The sequence below is a fragment of the Apodemus sylvaticus genome, chromosome 4, assembly GCF_947179515.1.
Source record: "Apodemus sylvaticus chromosome 4, mApoSyl1.1, whole genome shotgun sequence".
Classification (NCBI taxonomy): domain Eukaryota; kingdom Metazoa; phylum Chordata; class Mammalia; order Rodentia; family Muridae; genus Apodemus; species Apodemus sylvaticus.
In genome coordinates, this window is record NC_067475.1 from 102,557,820 (window position 1) to 102,576,820 (window position 19,001).

Here is a 19,001-nt window from a genome sequence, read left to right on the forward strand (position 1 = left end):
ACGTGACAGGACCCTGCAGTCAAGAGCTTCTGTTGCCTTCAAAAGATCTGCACAAGAAAAAGCCAGTTAACATCCATGCACACAAGGAGGGCTCGAAACCCCCCACACCCCTCTCTCTGAGGCACTATTGACAGAAGATAGCTGTTGAGGAGACTCAGTTTTGTTTGTTTTTAAAGCTGTGGCTCCTAATAATTGGATGGCATAATCAAATACGTGGACTCTGTGAATTGGACTCCGGAGTTACAAAAACAGAAAACAAAAAAAAAAAAACAAAATAAAAATAAAAACGAAGTTGGGATGTGGGGGTGGGTGGGAAGTGGATCTGGGAAGAGTGGAGGTTAAGATGAAATGTTCAAAAGAATTTTGTTAATTCCAGCATTCCCCCTGCCAATTGTGTTTCATGGTACGAGTTCCCCTCCATTAGTTGTCTGGTTGCTCCTGCAACACAGTCCCTGACAAAAATCACTGGAAGAGATGGAGAGACAGCTCAGCAGTTAAAGATGCTGACTGCCCGGGTGGTGGCGGCACACTCCTTTAGCCCCAGCACTTAGTGTTCGAGGCCAGCCTGGTCTACAGAGTGAGTTCCAGGACAGCCAGGGCTACATGGAGTTCACAACTATCTGTAACTCCAGTTCTACGGGATCTGGTATCCTCACACAGACACACATGCAAATAACCAATGCGCATAAAATATAAAGAACTCTTGAAAAACCTAAAGACGAGTTTATGCTTATAGTCCCAAAGGATCAGGCCCGTGGTATCAGTGAAGATGAAGAGAGAAGGCTAGTCACACTGTGTGCAGGAAGCAGAGCATAGCGAGATCCTGTGTTCAGTTCGCTTGCTTTTTCTGCAGTTCAGGATCCCAACACATGGAATGGTACCGTCCACATTAAGGTGGGTTTTCCCACACCAGACTAATCTAGATAACCCTTCATAATCATTACCTGATACAGATACTTGTTTCCATGGTGACTGTAAATCCCATCTAGCTGACAAGATTAATGCCACCCCACACACACATGTCGGGCGGAAAGGGTATATTCTTGGTCAAGTTTCTCAGTGTGGCCAATATTAATACATTATTATAACAGTCCTTCGGGAGCAGGGATGCTGGGAATTCAATTCAGGATTTCCTACACCTAGGCAAGCACTATTATCCCTGAGTTACAACCCCAGCCTTAAAAGAGTCCTTGTGTTTCATTAATAATGCACTCAATTTTTTAAAAACCATAGGAAACCAAGCAAGCTGATTAACGCATAGAGAGCACGACACGTTGAGAGAGCTCTGCAGACGTGAACTCTGAGTGGTAGCCCAGTTTGTAGGCCTTACCACAGCATCTTCACTAAAGCACAGGAGGATTTTAGAGAGGTGACAAATGGACATGAGGTGTGGCCTTAGCTTTCATGGATGCTTCATTGTGAAAACTGAGTATGCAAATAAGCTAATGGCTTGTGGAATCATCGGGTACCACATCTGAATTGCTGAGAGGTCCTATTTAGTAATAAATTTCTGACGTTCCTTGCAGACGTGGGAGTAGAGACCTCTTTATGATTTTATGTCCTGATATTTATTTTGGTTTTGCAAGACAGGGTTTTTCTGTGGTGCCTTGGCTAGCCGGGCACTCACTCCGTAGCCTAGGCTGGCCTCAAACTCCTAGAGATCTACCTGCTTCTGCCTCCCTCCAAGTTCCTGGGATTAAAGGTGATAGCCACCACCGCCCAGCTTTATGTCCTGATTTTAACGAGTTTTCCTGACTCCTGCTTCACAACTGCCTTCAGGTCAAAAATATTTATGTTAAAGAAACATATTTTGGGATGACATATTCTGGCTTCCTTCACAACTGAAGAATTACAGGCAAGAGACAAGAATCCCTTTAGGATACACCTAATGAAAAGCCGCTTCACATATATTTGTACATTAATTATAACCCATAGCCATAACAGCTTTCTGACAAGAAATGCTGAGCATTTGTTCTTCCTTCCCTTGAGGCTCTGCTCACTCAACATAAGTAATATCCAGCTTTATATTTTCTCCTTTCATTTAGGCTCAGGGGAAACAAAAGCGGGAACTCACCATGCTTAGGATCAGTAGTAGTGACTATAAACTGCAGTTTATCATCTACTTTCTATTCCAAGTTGATCTTTATACAGATCTACTGGTTTCCACAGCCATTAAACCTCTCTTCATTTGTTTTATTAGCAATGGAAATGGCTTGTTTTTTTTTCTTAAAATATTCCTTCTTAAGATCCTGTATATTTGCCTTCAGCATTTCCAATTCCTGCTTATCGCCATTTATATCAGCAAGCATCTGTAATAAGTTATCTTCCTTTTCTAGAATTTGATTTTTCTGCTTGTAGACCAGGTCTTCCAGAAACTTTTAGAATTTAGAAATTCTAATTCTTCCTTTAATTTCAAAGATGGCTTTTCTAAACCTGCTTTCCAGGAGTTCCTATAGGCAATGCTTAGCCCTGGATCTGATTGGAGTGATCTCCAAAACTGTTTCTGAACCCGTTCCCCCATTGGCTTACACTCTTTTTGAAGAATGCAAGTTTATCTTCAATCATTGTCCAAAAGGCTCAGGGGATCTAATGCCTTCTCCAGACTAGACAGGAAGCCGCAGTCACTAACAGCCCACACTGCTCCATGGCTGCTCAGTGAACCCCTCCTGCCTCTACCGGCCTCGTATTGCTGGACTAGCACACAACACCAAGGGAAGATAACACCAAGGGAAGGTAACACCTTAAAACCTTTGTTCATGTATGTGACTTTGTGTGTTGGGAGCATCAGCATTAGCTTGAAAGGGATGATCTGACTTTAAAGGTCACAATGACTCCTTGGCTACTGTTTCAGACGTGTCCTCTTCATCCAGGACAATCCTTCCCAAACGTGATCAGTCTCCATAATCTTCTTCCTCATGCAGAGCCTGGAAACTGCAATATCAATCTGTAGTAAATACCTTTGCCACTAGAGGTCTCTGTTAGGCTGAGCGTGATGACAGTGAGGATTTTCAGCTGATCCAGGAAGCCTTCCTTATTCTGAGCACAATAGAGAATTATTTACAAAGAAGCACAAGTATCTTGAGATGCATCTACCTAATCCTTTGCTAAATTCTTCTAGCTTAATTAAGGTATTACATTTACAACTCTTTTAATAAAAGCGGTATGTGTCAATGACACTCATGTAATTTTGTTTGTTTGTTTGTTTGTTTCGAGACAGCATTTCTCTGTGTAGTCCTGGCTGTCCTGGAACTCACTCTGTAGACCAGGTTGGTCTCAAACTCAGAAATCCGCCTGCCTCTGCCTCCCAAGTGCTGGGATTAAAGGTGTGTGCCACCACCACCTGGCTTTTTTTTGGTTTTTCAAGACAGGGTTTTGCTGTCCTAAAACTCACTCAGTAGACCAGGCTGGCCTCGAACTCAAAAAATCTGCCTGCCTCTGCCTCCCAAGTGCTGGGATTAAAGGTGTGAGCCACCACTGCCTGGTCACATATAACTTTTTATCCTCTTTATTAGTTACTGCCTTGCTGGGAATTGAACTTAAGGACTTAAGCATGTTAAATAAGTACTCCACTAGTGAGCTACATTTCCAGCCCTTTTTGTGCACCTTTCCAAATCCACAAGATTGTGATGTGACACCTTTAGTAAGTGACAGCCACTATCACACTCAAGTAAGACTAGAGTCTCCAAACAGCAAGTACTCACCAGTGGCCTGTGGATGAGAGAGATTAACAGCAGTGAGTTCCCGTGTGTTAATGTGGAATGTTAGGCATTAACGTGTTAGGCAGGCGGCCTAATATGAGTGGAAACACCACGGTGAAGGAGACCCCACTAGAGAGCTTCTGCTGCAACAACTAGAGGGTTCCTAAAAGCCTGACAACTGTCTTACTCCTGAGGAATAACTTCCTTTGTTAAAGCAATCTCATCAAGTGTCCCAAATGGGAGCTTAAAGAGCACAGCCTGAAGCCTTTTTACACCAAAGAACACAGCACAGGACATGGGCCCCTTGAACCATGTAGGACCCAACAAGTTGTTCCATGAGACCAGGCCTGAGAGCTGTTCAAACTAGTGAGCCCAGAGGACAAGAGACAGCCTGACCTGAAGCGCTCTTACCCTTAGGTGTCAGCGCAGTCTGAGCACTGACACCGGCCAAGGTTGGATGTCCCCTGGTAACTACCTCATGGCCACACTCCAGTGTCTGTAGACTTGTTCTCTGGTGGAGAAAATGATGAATTCACCATTTGCCAAGGGTCATGAGTTCCTCCTATGCAAGTATTTTTAGTGCAATGAAAGTAATTTGAGAGTTTTAGGAAAACATCCCTGAAGATCATGTTAACAGAAGGAATACTATGAATCAGCAAAAGTTTAATTTGCAAAAAACAAATTGAAGGATTGTTGGAAAGTAAGAAAACAAAAACAAAATCAAAACTGTAGTTTCCTAGCTAAATAATCCTTCCCCAAATGGAAAAAGCTCTGCTTTCAGAACTGGCAAGCAACCCCAGGTGAGCACTTCATAAATATTCATGGTGAAGGAAAGGTCGACAGAGCAAAGAAACCATTTTTTCCTCTGCAAGAACCCTTTTGAAATGCCAGTGATTGAAGTGGGGTCCTTCTGACAACTGTCTGCAAATCTTGGAACAAGAAAGGCCAGTGAAGCTGTTGTCAGAAGAAACAGAAGGACGCCATATTAGTCTCTCCTGGGGTCTGGAGCTGGGACTGTACGCACAAAGTAGAGTCGACTGAATAGTGTGTGTGTGTGTGTGTGTGTGTGTGTGTGTGTGCTCTCACGCACGTGCATACACACGCATGCAGGTGTGTGGTTTAAACAACCACTCAAACTTCCAGCAAGTGAGACTTGGCAGCTCTACTTTGTGGGAAAAGCTCACTTTTTCACTTTGTGTTGTCGCCAAGACTGTGCTATAAACAGAGATGGTTAAAGGTGGAGTGGGTGTAGACACTCACTCTGGTTGTCCCAGTGCAGACTGTCAATCCAGCAGAGACATTAGAAGGGAACGTGGTAAAACCAATGCTTTTGTATGCTGCCAGGTCAAGGTCTGCTTGTTTTGGCTTGTCTATCCTCAACCTTGGTCCATGTGATCTAGATAAACAGAAATGAACATACTCACTCACTCACCATTACTGTATTGCCTGGCTTGGTAATGTCCAATCGTGGTTGAGTTATACCAATATGGTTTGGAGACTTTCCATCAGGGGACCTGCGCTATCTGTGTCTGAACTTCATGAAACATTTTTTTCCCTAGGTTCTAAGAAATACTTTCCATTTGGTGGTGGATGATTTGTACTGGGCAGCAGGACAATCACTGCTTGGATGTGGGCCTAAGCTATCTTAGGACTCGGACAGAGCAATCCTATTTCTCTACAGCAACCATCAACAGGCCTCCTGCTCCTCTGCACTGATCCTACACACACACACAGGCAGATACACATACAGGCAGACACACAGAGACAGACACACACACAGACAGACATGCATATACGTTCATACACATAGGCACACACAGAGTGACAGACAGATACATAAACACAGACACACAGAGACATAGAGACACACACACAGACAAACACACAGAGACACAGAGAAACACACAGAAAGGAGAAAGACTGACACACACACTCAGTGACAGACACATACAGGACACACACAGAGACAAACACAAACAGACATAGACAGATACCCCCCCCCCACACACACCCACATACACATTGGCACACAGAGACAGAACTACTCTGACAGGCTAGTCCTGTCTTCACATGGGCTCCCAGGCCTCCAGGCCACCTTCATATAGAAAGACCATTCATTGATTTAAGTCCTCTGCTATTCATGCAAAGTAGACCTTTGTGGAGACAGGCAAGGGGTAGCTGACTCAGAGAAAAGGGCTAGTGTTGGGCATGAGTCCTTGCTTTGTGCCAGAAGTTCTGAACATCTGATCAAAGTCAGTCCCACTCTTAGGCCTAGAAGGGAGATCTCTGTCCTTAAGTGCCAGAATTGTCAACGATATGGATGACGTCAGGAACAGGACACTGCTGAGGCGAGATGAGGGGTGTCAAGGTGTGACTTACACCAGTTGTCTTGAATCACGGGTCACCAGACCTCAGCTGTCTCTACTGTTCCACCCAAGTTCAACTCCAGCAGGACCCAAGCCACGTATCAGTGATGTTTCCCTGCCAAGGCTGGCACCATACCTGCTCTGGCTCCCAAGGTCAGGCCCTGGGTCTGTCTCCACGAAAGGTTGGTGATGACATTGCTAAGGTAATTGGTAACTGGAATGACCTGAGAATTATAGTGCAGCTGATCATTCAGGATGGACAGACCTAGAGTGAGGATTGTTCAGGTCAGACAGACTCTGACTCAGTGGTATCTTTTGCCTCCTTTCTCATCTCAATAAACCAAACCGAGGAACAGAAAATGATTAAACCCAGTGGAAATACCACTTTTGAAGAGATTATCAGCATTGTTGGACATGCACAGCACTGACTGGTCCTTAGCTAGAGAACTTGTTTGAACTATTTAAGAAATCCTCGGCCCAACACAGTCATATGCTATAATGTCAGTGGTTGCCACCCTCGTGACGTTATAGATTACATTAACTGTAGAACAAACAGCTAGCTCACAAAGTACACAAGAAATTATTTCAGTAAAAGATTCTCTAACAGCCAGAAGAGGAGGAGGAGGAAGAGGAGGAGAGGACACTCCTACCGGATTTCAGTGTTAAGTGGAACTACTCCTGTAACTGGGTACAGCTATCCCACTGCCAACATGGAAACTGGGCTATTGCAAGCATTATGAGTGATCAGAGATCTGAAAAGTGCTAGACTAGTACTACATAGAGTTACATTATAAAAGTGGATAGACTAGCACCACATAGTTACATTATAGAAGTGCCCAAACTAGTCCTACATAGAGTTACATTGTAAAAGTGGGCAGACTCGCCCTACATAGAGTTACATTATAGAAATGTGTACACTAGTACTACATGGAGTTACATTACTACCTCGTTGACTGGTCTGAGTAGCTTAGCTAAGACCCTGTGTACAGACAGAAACCCTCCTGCTTCGGAGCAGGGGTTCCCTGTTTCCCCACTGACTCTCTTTAAGCACTGTGAAGAACCATCACCTCCTAGGAGTGGCTATGTTTCACTCATGGCCAGGGCTTTAAAAGACCAGGGTGGGGCTGGAGAGATGGCTCAGCAGTTAAGAGCACTGACTGTTCTCCCAAAGGTCCTGAGTTCAAATCCCAGCAACCACATGGTGGCTCACAACCATCCCTAATGAGATCTGACTCCCTCTTCTGGAGTGTCTGAAGACAGCTACAGTGTACTTACACATAATAAATAAATACATCTTAAAAAAAAAAAAAAAAAGACCAGGGTTTGTTTGCTTTTGTCTTTTGAGACAGGGTTGCTCTGTGTAACATGCCCTGGCTGTCCTGGACTTAGACCAGGCTGCCCTTAAACTCATAGAAACACTCTTGCCTCGGCTGGGATTAAAGATATGTACTACCACACCCAGCTTAAAAGCCAGCTTTAAAGCACTGTATGGGAGAGAACTGAGCCTTTTTTTGGACCTCTGAAATTGTGTCCCTTGTGTTAAGATTCTAAGTTCCACCCCACAGTTACCTGGCAACAGCCAGGTATGCCCCTTCCCACAGTTACCTGGCAATAGCCAGGTATGCCTGGCCTACCATAAAAGGGGATGCTTGCCCCTCCTCTCTCTTACATCTCTTTTCTCACTCTCAGCTTCTCTCTTGCCCACTCTTGGGCTCCCCTCCCCTCCCCCCTCTCCACGTGGTCATGGCTGGCCTCTGCTTCTCTACTCTCTCCCTCTCTCTGCCTTTCTCTGCCTCTACTACCCCCTTAACTCCCATCCCATGCCCTGAATAAACTCTATTCTATACTATGCCGGTGTGTGTCTGGTCCCTCAGGGGAAGGGATGCCTCGGCGTGGGAATGCCCCACATTCTTTTAGCCTCTCTGTTTTTGTGATAACGCTTTGCACTGAGGATTGCCAGCTGGCCGCCCTGGGCCTGACTGCTCCGAGGAGACTGGTAAATAGGACGTAGAGTGGTGGCCCTCCTGGCACTCACCAACTCCTCGCAGCTTCTCACTGCCACCCCTAATCCTACAGTCTGCGTGGCTTCCCCCCCACCCTCAAGATTTAGCACAGGGGAGTGGTTTGGGTTTTTATTTTTAAACGTCAGTTTTAAATACTTTATGTGTATGGGTGTTTTGGCAGCGTGTATGTCTGTACACCACATGCATTGCAGTCCCCCAGGAGGCCAGAAAAGAGTTTCAGATACTCTGGAACTAGAGGTAGAGAAGGCTGTGTGTCACCATGTGGGTGCTGGGAATCAGCTCTTCTCTGGAAGAGCTCAGTCATCATGAAGGGAAGCCAGTTCTCTTAAGTGCTGAGCCTCCTCTTCAGCCCAGCAGAAGTGGAATTGAAACCACCCAGCCCCAAAGCCTGGGTTTTCTGCATTCTTATCTTGCTAAGTGAGCCCACAACTGCTCACACATTTGTGGCAGACAGACAGAGGCAGTCACAGGGATGACATGGCCAGGACTTGGCCTTTGACAATGGAAAGGAATGGAAGGAGAAACCATTAATAGACAAACCTGGCTCCAGTTACTCTGCCTAACTAAGTGACCCGATGACTTGATTTGCACATCTGTGAAAGCATGACACATCCTCACCCCAAAGATGCTATCGAGGCTATCCTTCACCCCAAAGCAGAAGTGTCCAGAATTGTCCTCGGTCAGGCACAGTCATTACCTGCGAGGACGTTTTTTCTGGCATTCACCTGAATCAACCCTTTCCCCATTAACCTTGTGATCTTGTGCAAGACTCTTAACCTTTCTGAACTCCATGTCCTAACTAATACCTACAGCAGGGCAAATCATCCTACCTTGCAAGGTTTTCCTGAGGGTTGTGAAATGGTGCGTGTGGAAAGGCCAGTGCCTGGCAAACAGATGTTTGTGAAATGTGTTTTCACAGTCTGAGAAGACTGAGAAGACCCAACCATGACCTCATCAAGTGCCTGTCTGAGAGGCAGGAGCTGGAAGAAGGCTTTCCGTGTGCTTATGGGAACTGTCATGACCCACATGCAAGGGTGCACAGTCTATGCAGCCCGTGGTCCACATGTGCCCCAGGATAATTATGAACTGACTTCATCTGGCAATTATTTTTCTTTTGCTGACTTGATTATACAGTGAACTTTGTGGACAGTGTTGTGCTGTAACGTAAGGTGCGGTGGGTGCTCCTGCTTTGTACTGTAATGCTAAATATTGGCCCCCCAAGGCCCAATTGCTTCCAGAGATGAGGGTCTGCACATAGACCCAACTGATGCTGTGACCTTGGCCCCCAAGTTATTCCTGATTAGTCAAGAAAGATGCCTGCAGCCCATGGCTAGGCAGAATTGAGAGAGGCAGGACTTGTGGGTTCCGGGGCTTGGGGGCAGAGGAGAGCCAGGGAGGAGAGAGGGAGGCAGAGAGATGCCATGGGGTAAGAATCTTAAAATCATGGCCATGAGGGCTAGGCAACTGGAGTTAATAGAAACCCAGATGGAACTGAGTAATAACTAGGGGTTGTCATAGGAAAGCAGATCCTAATAGCATCTGAGGGTAGATATCTGCCCAGCTTTAGAACTGATAAAGGCTTTATAGCCTTATAATACTAATATTTATTATTAAAGGTCATGTGTGTCTTTTAACTGGGAATTGAATAAGCAATGGCAGGGTAGAAGGCCCTGTTTGAGATTAAATTTTTTTCAACAACATCAGAGGGTTGAACAGGAGTCCTTAGGAACCCAGTCCTGGAACAGGTGATACATTAATGACTTGTTGAGATGTTTTTGTGTGTCTCTGGGGCCTCGGTGCCTGTCTACCCTCTCTGTCAACCTGTCTCAAGCTATCCTGAGCTGTGCTTGCTGGTATTCTGAAAGCCACGCAACACTTGACGCCCTAGATCTGTTACGGGTATCTGAAGCCCATGATGCACCTGCTCAGGACAGGGGACGGAGAGCCTGTGCCCATGTCGGTCATAAGGCCAGGAGCAGAGTTTTAAAAGGAAACAACTCAAATCTAGGAATCGATTGACTGACGAGGGGTATAACGAGGCGACTGTTCTGGGCAGAGTGGTGCACACTTGTGATCCTAGCCCTCGAGGCTGAGGCAAGTTCAAAGCCCACCTGAACTGTATAATGAGACCTTATTTCCCTCCGTACTTAAAAACAACCCCCCCACCATCACCCCCCCCAAAAAAAAAACAAAAACAAAAAACAACAACAACAAAACTGGGTTGGGGAGAGAATGAGAAGGAAGAGGAAGGAACGGGAAAAGGGGGGAGCAGAAGGAAGAGGAGGTGAGACGAGGAGAGGAGGAGAGGAGGAGAGGAACTTGATTCACTGTAAATCTACTGCGGAATGCAAGCGCGTGAGCAGTTCAGAGGGCGTGAGTTTTCAGTTACATTCACCGACACTAGAGGGCGACTGTTGACCAGCTTATTGCACAGGTATAAAGGAAGAGGCTGTGGGGTTTGTTTGGTTGTTTTAGTTGTGTTTTGTTGTGTGGATTGTTGTTGTTGTTGTTGTTGTTGTTGTGTTGTGGCATGTTTTCCTCTCCACCCTGCAACCTGTTCTCATCCCAGCACAGCACACGGAGCGAGCGAGGGAACGTGGGGTTGGAGTACCTGGTTGGAGGGAAGAAGCTGTTATGTTCCTATGAGGCTGTCCAGGTTCACACGAGGCAGTCCTAGCTCGAGGCTGTGGGCAGCCAGTGAGACCACATCTGAGGAAGCTCTCGCAGAGCGCCCGGCAGCCATGGGCCAGGCGGTTCTGATCGACTAGAGCAACTGATCTCCAGGCCACTGATGTCTCAATATCAACAGAGGAAAAAAGATACACTGCAAGTGTTGTGTATTCTTGGGGGACTTGGAAAGATTCGAAATGGCTGAGGAAGAGCAGCCACTTACTTCTTTTCTCCCGTTTCTTAATCTTGCCTTGGGGGACATGTGGACCCTGCAGGAGAAGCCTTAGCCAGTGGCCCCCGCCAGGTGTCAGAAAGGTCGCCCCAGGCTTAGCCTATGGGCCAGCAGCTGGGGGCTGGCCAGGAAGGGCGACTCCCGTCCTAGTTTAAGATCACCTGGTGACTTTCCTGAGCTTTCTCCTCCAACAGAAACTCCTGACCGTGCTTTATGACTGCATCTTCTTGGGCTCATTTCTGTTGTTTTTATTTGTTATTATTCTTTTTCACAATGAGTTTACATTTTTGTATGACTTTCACTGAAATGAACTGGGTGCAGTTTGGCCGCTAGGGGGCAGCACGCGGTCACCGGATGCTTGTGGGTAGTTGGGGCTGGGGGGGGGGGGGCGGGGAGGTGGCTGGTAAACTGTGGGGAAAGACGGGAGACTCCACCTCTGACTCACAAAGGGCTTTGGCTTCACACAGCTGTTTCCTCACACTGTTGGTTTCTCACATCAGGCCCAGGAAACTAGAGGGTGGGGCAGGAGTTATTGCCCCAATCTCGGGGCCAGGGAAGGGAGGATTACCCTGGGAGGGTCAATGTCATATGAGGTCACAGAGTGGCAGAGGCGGAGCCCACCGGGATCCTGGCTCCTCCTGGGGAAACTCCTCTCTCAGAGCCTTGGATAAGTCGGGCACTGTGAAGTAGGCAAGGGCAGGAACCAGGAGGACGGCGGTGGTTTTTATAATGTCTCCCAGCTCAGTTCTTCCATGCCCACCGGCAAGCCGTACCTTCAAGAACCCCACAACTTAGCTCTGCCCTTTACCCTTCACCAGAGGAGATGGTGTTCTAGACTCAGACCCAGATCCCCTCACCCTGCCTTCCTTGGGGCCAACCATGTCTTTATTCCCGCTTTCTCTGACTCTGCGCAGGTGGGAGACTCGCTCAGTCCTCTCCCTCGGGAGCTGAGCAAAAAGGGCAATTTTCACTTTGCGAAGGGCACAGGGAGGTATACCTGTTGCAGTGTTGCACCGGCTGAGTGATCAGGAAAGGCGATTTCTGAAGAAAGACCAGAAAACAAAACAAAGGCACGAAATGATGTGAACTTGGGGAAGCAGATTTCTACCACCTGGGAGGATGCTGTCCCAATGATAGTAGCCAGCACCTCAGGAACAATAGGTCAGCGCTGTGTGTGTGTGTGTGTGTGTGTGTGTGTGTGTGGAGAGAGAGAGAGAAAGAGAGAAAGAGAGAGAGAGAGAGAGAGAGAGAGAGAGAGAGAGAGAGAGAGAGATGCACTCCTCCCCCCACTTTCCCTCTCATCCCCCCCCCCCCCCATGCACACACACTCAGGAGACAGGAAAACCAGCCAGAAGGGCAAAGTCCTTGCTGGAGTTGGGACACTATGAGAAGCTATCTTACCCTACAGATACTTCAGATACTTGTGTTTAATTTCTTTCTGAGAAAGTGAAGGGGATGCTAAACTTATAAGAAAAATGAGAGTAGTATTGCTTGTTGCCTTAGGGGGGCAGTGTACATAAAATGTCAACTAACTCTGAAGTAGATACAGCAAAAAGCAACCTGGCCTAGTTGGTTTTAGTTTTTTTAATTAAAAAATTGCATGGATGTCGGACCCCTGAAACTGGAGTTATAGGTGGCTATGTGGGTGCTGGGAATCAAATCTGGGTCTTCTGCAAGAGTAACAAGAGCTCTTCTTAACTAATGAACTATCCAGACCCATCTCATTATTTATTTATTTATTTATTTATTTATGAGCCAAAAAAAAGTTCTGGGAGGAAGGAGTTGGTGGCAAAGTAGAGTCAGGCCTGAGGCAGATGAAGGGGGTTCAGCTAGAGGCCTAGGAAAGCGTAGCAGGGAGTTGGCATCCTAAACGCTGACAATCATTCTCAAGGGTCAGAGGTGACAGCCACTCATGGGCACTACCTCTGCTCAGGGTCAAGCAGAATGGCCTAGGGCTGGTCTGACCAGGCCCCGCTGGGAGGAACTGCCCTCAGAGGACTGGAGTGAAGCTGAGTGAAGTTCAAGATTGGGAGAAGAACTAAGAAACTGGATCATGAAATAGAAAGGAGCCCTTGGCAGACGGCCCGGGCATTCCTGAGGCTGTGGGTTCAGCACCTTCCTGTGAGGGCGGGCGGTCTGTCGGCAGGCACTAGCCCAGCTTTCTGCAGCGGAGTCAGCTTCTAAGTGAGGCCTCGGACGGCGACTGCATCCAGAAGTAAAGAGGATTTGAAGATGATCTTGAACTCCTCGCATTGGCAATGGAAAGAACCTGGGAGGAGTTTGTCAAATCCCAGCAGAAGCCACCACCACGCTGAATGACGTCGGAGGGCAGATAGGAAGTGCTCTTTTCCTGCGTAAGGGCCTGGAGCTCTTGCTGGTAAGTCAAGAATGCTACCTCAAAAACAAAATAAAACAAAATCCCAACAAACAAACAAACAAACAAACAAACCCAACCGAGATAAAAGAGCTACGAGAGGAGTTCTGTGGGAACTGGAGCGCCTTCCAGGGCCTATGAGGTTGAAGGCAGAAAGGAAACCTCAGCTCTGATGTGAGCAGGACTGGCGGAGCTAGGCCTCCCAACATTGTGATTTGTCACAGTAACTGGAAAAACAAAACAGCCTGAGAGGTCATGGATAGGAGAAGTCTGGTGGCAGAACGTCGGAGACGCCATGTCTAAGGTTCCTTTTGTTCCTAGTGTTCCGTGACAGTTCCTGAAGACTCGCAGCCCTGAGGAGATCAGTGAGAACCACCATGCTGACTAGAGATTAGCAGGCCCAGGAAGGTCTGGCTGTGACCCCTGAGGCAGCTGTGACTCAGCATTTTATGCCATGCTGCCGGGCAGTCACGGAAGGACTTCGTATGGCCCGCTCTGTGGGCTCTGACTAAGCAGGAAAGGATAGACAGCTCCTTACCTGGCTGGGAGCTTCCCACCTGACTGTGTCTGTCCCTCCTCTGTGTTTTGGAAAGCAGAAGCCTGCCTGCCTTCCCCCGAGGCTACCAACTGTGAATACCCAAGCCTCCCTCTGTATGGGGTGGCATGGGAACTTTCTTAGGTTTTTCTGTTCGTTTGGTTTCTTCGGATAATGGCTCATTAGCTAGTTACCTTTTCATCACTGCGACAAAATACATAAAACAGTTTGAGGAGAGGGTTTATTTGGCTTACAGATTGAGGGAATCATCCATCTTTGTGAGAGAGAAATCACGAAGGGCTATTAATGGGTGTGGTGACACGTGGACCATCATCACTTGAGAAGCAGAGGTAGGTGAACTTTGTGAGTTTGAGGTCAGCTTGGTTGACTTAGTGAGTTCCAGTCTACCCAGCACGATCTAGAGAGACCTTGTCTCAAAATGAACTAGAGGCTTCTCAGCTGTGGAGTGTGAGTGGACAGTCACATCCTATTCATGGTTAGAAAGCAGAGTTAGAAGAGGTCTGGAACACATGGTTTCTCCTCTTCACTTATTCCAGGAATGGATACCCATGAGATGGTGCCACCTACATGCAGGCAAGGTCTACGCACCTTAATCCCATCCAGGTGCCAAACCAAGATCAGCCACCGCACAGTCCCCATACCGTGGCCTCCATCAGAGCCCAACCTCCTGTTAGGGCCGCTTTCCTCCAGCAGCTAGTCTCTCTTCCTAGAAAAAAGCTCTCGGTGGTCTACGGTAAGTCACCTCAGATCACCTCACCGGGCTCTGGAGGGCTCACCTCCTCACTTTCAATGTCTGTATACCCAGCAGGTCCAGGGTCCCACTTTAGATTTTTCCAAGTTAGCTTTCTTGTTATGACCAGCCCAGGCTATTGCAGCCAGTCCAACCATTTTTGGTTGTCCGTGACTGAACAGCAGACAGTGGACGTGCATGAGGCTGCTTTTCCTTCACAACAAGGCAGCTGGGTCATCATAAAACATCCTTGCTTTGAAGGTTCACATAGGGAAAACATGATAGAGTGACAGAGTGAAGATTCAAGACAGTTGGGTGTGGTGGCGCGTGTTGCTAGCTCCAGGAGCACTTAGAGTCAGATCTCCCTGGGGCTCCAAGGGGCCAGGCTTCTCTCAGTCTATACCCAATGCATACAGGCTGTAAGGACACTTTGTCCCTTCTGTGTGTCTTTGCATGGTTCTACCTGACTTAAGATGGCATGCGACACTCTCAGAGGGTTGGCACCCATTTCTATCTCTCTTATGGAGAACACTCCCCATGGTAACCCCGCTCCTCATCACCCGGGCTCACTCCTGCATGCCTCCTCCAGCCAACATTTCTCACTTTTGAAAATAATGTTTGCATTAAGCTTTGCCTTGGTGTGTCTCCAGATGGTATGGAATGTATGAACAGAGATGTCTCTCCACACAATCCATCCTTTGTCTGATTGTAGAGCGATGCCAACGTAGTCTCTAGTGGAATGAAAGCGGCCTGTGTTTTGTTACTTTCTTACTGTTTTAACTGCCCACAGGAAAAAGATTCACGTTTTCCCCCACGTGGGCTGTGTGTTAACACCCATTAGGAAACCTACACTGAAACGTTCGAACATTTAACTATTTACTCCTAGATAGCTTTGCATTGTCTTTAAGCATGGGAAGAAGCCATGGAATCACCAAACAAGAACCAGAGAACCAGAGCAGAGAATAGAGGCAGGGAGGAAGCAGGAAAAAGAGTCAAGCAATTGGGGAGGGGAGGTGGACGAAACGGGGGTGGATGAAACCAGAGGGACTCAAGTCCAGGGTAAGAGAAGTGTTAAGCTCAACATCGGCATGTGCTCGAGGTCAGCTTGGGTTACAGAGGAATTTCCAAGACAAGCCTGGGATAGGGGTGAAACCCTGACTCAAAACTTTAGTAATAATCAACTAATAACTAACTATATAACTAACTATTAACTAACTATATAACTAACTGAGCCTTGGCAATCAAGACAAAAAGAGAACAAGGCAAATTCTAATTTGTGATAGTATTTTGAGAGGGGGTTTTAATGCCCTCTGATCCCTCAAAGCTCACAATAAGAGGCAGTATGTGCTCACTGTACATTCTATTCGGGGCCCAGACCATCTGTGGTGACTAAAACTCCATTTTGTGCTAGGCATCCATCTTGGCACCTAAGAACAGCTTGTCTGACTCAAGTTCCTGGAAGATAAGTTCCTGACAGCCCCGAGTCCTTGACCCCACCCAGAAACGTACCCCATCTGCTTGTTATGATGTGACTAACGGCTGATTTGGCTTCTGTAACATGCTTCTGCAGACATTCAAGGATTATTTTGAGGTCACCTTGACTACCTAATCTTGGCAGGACAAAAATGGATTCCTGGCAGATTTTATGATGTTAAATTTTATATTAAGAAACACAACACACGTCTGTGACAGTTTTACAGAGAATTTAAAGTAGATAAGCATAATGCCTTGAGGCCAGTGGTGGAGCTAACCCCAGTGAAGGCAAGGCAGGAGCGGTGGCCTCTCTGGGAAATTTGAGGAACACAGAGGTATTCAGTATTGTGGGCTCCTGTCTCTATGACCCGTATCATTGAAGCGTTTTGGTAGGCTTAAAACAGAGAAAGTTCTGCTGAAAATACTGCTTTCCGTGGAGCTAGCCCAGGTTAGAGTGATGGAGAGCCTGTATACGTATCAAGGCTCCAGGGAAACCTGGCACACTGATCAAGTATCTCTGTACGGCCTGTCTGTCTTTGGACCTCGTATTTGAGATGAAGCACTCTCCCTGCCTTCCCTTACAACAATGGTTCCCAGATCTTGGTGGATGTCAAATGAGCAGATACGCAGTTAAGTATTCAGTTAAGTTGGTCTCGGGTGGGGCCTGGGCATTTGTATTTCCAGGGATTTGAGGTCCGGGATATCGAAGCTGCTGCTTCAAAGACACACCAAGAACCACTAAGATCATTCAGCAGCAATGCTGAGCTCACCTCCCAAACCAAATGAATTAAAACCTCCAGGAGTGGGACACAAGCATCGATATGTTTCAAAACTCAGTGATTCCGAAGATGATTCCATGGTCAGGTCTACCATTCCATGTGAAGGGTTTCCAAATGATAATGAAATAGAAGTACCACTGTTTGGTCCTGAAATACCTACCCTGCAACGAAATAGTGAGAAAGTCGTGTGCTGTTTGAATAATGATAGCTAATACTTGTTAACTGCTCATCATTCTGCATCAGATTAATTTTCTCCTCCCAACAGTCATGAGTATTTTATAGGTAATGAGACAGGTGCCCCGTGAAGTTATGCTATCGGTCCAAGGTCAGGTACAAATGACAAGGCTGGGATCTGAATCCAGGTTCTCTGACCATAGAGTTCCTTCATGTGTCTTCACTATAGGAGTCTGTATACCTAGAATTCCTGGGCAATATATAATAAATATAATATAAATTATATTATAGTATAATAAATTATATATACTATCATATATATATGTGTGTTATAGTATTATAACAGTATAGTATACTATAACAGAATATAGTATTATTTGATATTATATAATAATTATATAATATAATCCTGGCTTTGTAGACCTGGCTGGCCTTGAAATCACAGAGATCTGCTTGCTTTTGCATCCCAAAATGCTGGGATTAAAGGCATGTGCTACCATGAGTGGCTATTTATTGGTCCTTCCTTCCTTTTTTTCTTTCCTTCTAGACAGGATCTCACTATGTAGCCCAATCTGGCCAGGTACTGACTGTGTAGCCCTGGCTACCCTTGAAGGACCAGCCTCATTTTTCTAAATGCTGGGATTACAGGCATGAGCCACTACACCTGGCCTGTGGGAACGTGGGTATGAGATGGTTCCATCATCTATTGTACTGGGCTAGGATTCCAGATTCCCTCACTTAATGCTTGCTATGGCTTGAGTTTCCCTCTAAAACGTATTTTGAAACTAAGTCCCCAGTGCAGTGGAGTTGGGAGGTGTGGGGTATATGGGGAGTGTTTGAGTCACAAAGAAGGGAGCACTGATTCATGCATCTCTACAGGCCCACGAGGTGGGCTCTCTCTCTCTTCCACTCTATTGCCACATGAAGAATAGCATTTTCCACCTTTGGAGGATGTAGTATTCCGGACTCCAGTGTTGAAGCCAATATTTGACCCTCACCAGAAACTAAACCTACATACATTTTGGTCTTGCTTATTGTTTGCAAATAACCCAGACTGTAGTATTCTGTTATAGTAGCAGCAAATGGCTAAGTAAGTAAGTAAACAAATGTCAAACAACTTGAGGAAATCCATCATCTCTTCTGGGCCTATTTTGTCATCTGGAAATTGGGTATAAATATGCCTTGCTCAGAGGGAGGCTAGAAAAAGCAATTTGCCAAATTCCAGATGCACAGCCTAGCACAAAGCCAAGGTTCAAAAAAATGCCCATCTCTTTCTTCTCCTTTCCTATAAGATTTTCAAAATCTAAAAGTTTCCCCCTTTTAATACTTGATTATTTTTTGAAATAAAGCTCTCTTCATGATTGACAGGTACTATGACTGTAGCTATAGATTTTGAGGGGATAAAGTTTTCCTGTGGGATGGAAAGAGACACAGATGTTAGGCTTCATTGAATAAAGAGTTCGACTACGATGCTTAGAATGAAGCGAATCTGCATAGGGGAAGCTAAGAAGTGACTCACCAGGTACGGTGCTCAGCATGCCCCACAGCAGCTGCCCTGCTCTGGTCTAGGCTGGATTGGGGCCTTTAGAGCCGGAAGGTATGCTGAGTCTGAGTCAGCGGTTGCTAATTAAGGAGAGCAGGCACCGTGAGTGACTCAGAACGGTAGTGCATTTGACTAAGATACACTTTTTAGAGGGGTGGAAACGGGGCAGAAACTCTTGTGCTGGGACTGTGTGATATTTGGGGTAGGCCTTTGGTAAGGTGCTTTGCAGCTAAGTGGCTACCATCTAAAGAAATGCCAAGGTCAGACAGATTACGTAGGCATTTGAGGCAGCAGATTTGGAGAGACCTTCGGGCACATAGCATAGCTAGTTTTTATACCTCCCATGTCTTGAAATATTTACAGAAGGCCATACGAGAAGAGA

At 46.4% G+C, this 19,001-nt stretch overlaps 1 non-coding gene across 1 annotated transcript; it reads left to right on the top strand.

Moving 5' to 3' along the window:
- Positions 1-8,981: 8,981 nt before the first annotated feature.
- LOC127683955 (small nucleolar RNA SNORD19) lies at positions 8,982-9,050 on the top strand. The gene has a single exon (XR_007977714.1). It is a non-coding gene; the product is annotated as a small nucleolar RNA SNORD19 (small nucleolar RNA).
- Positions 9,051-19,001: the final 9,951 nt, after the last annotated feature.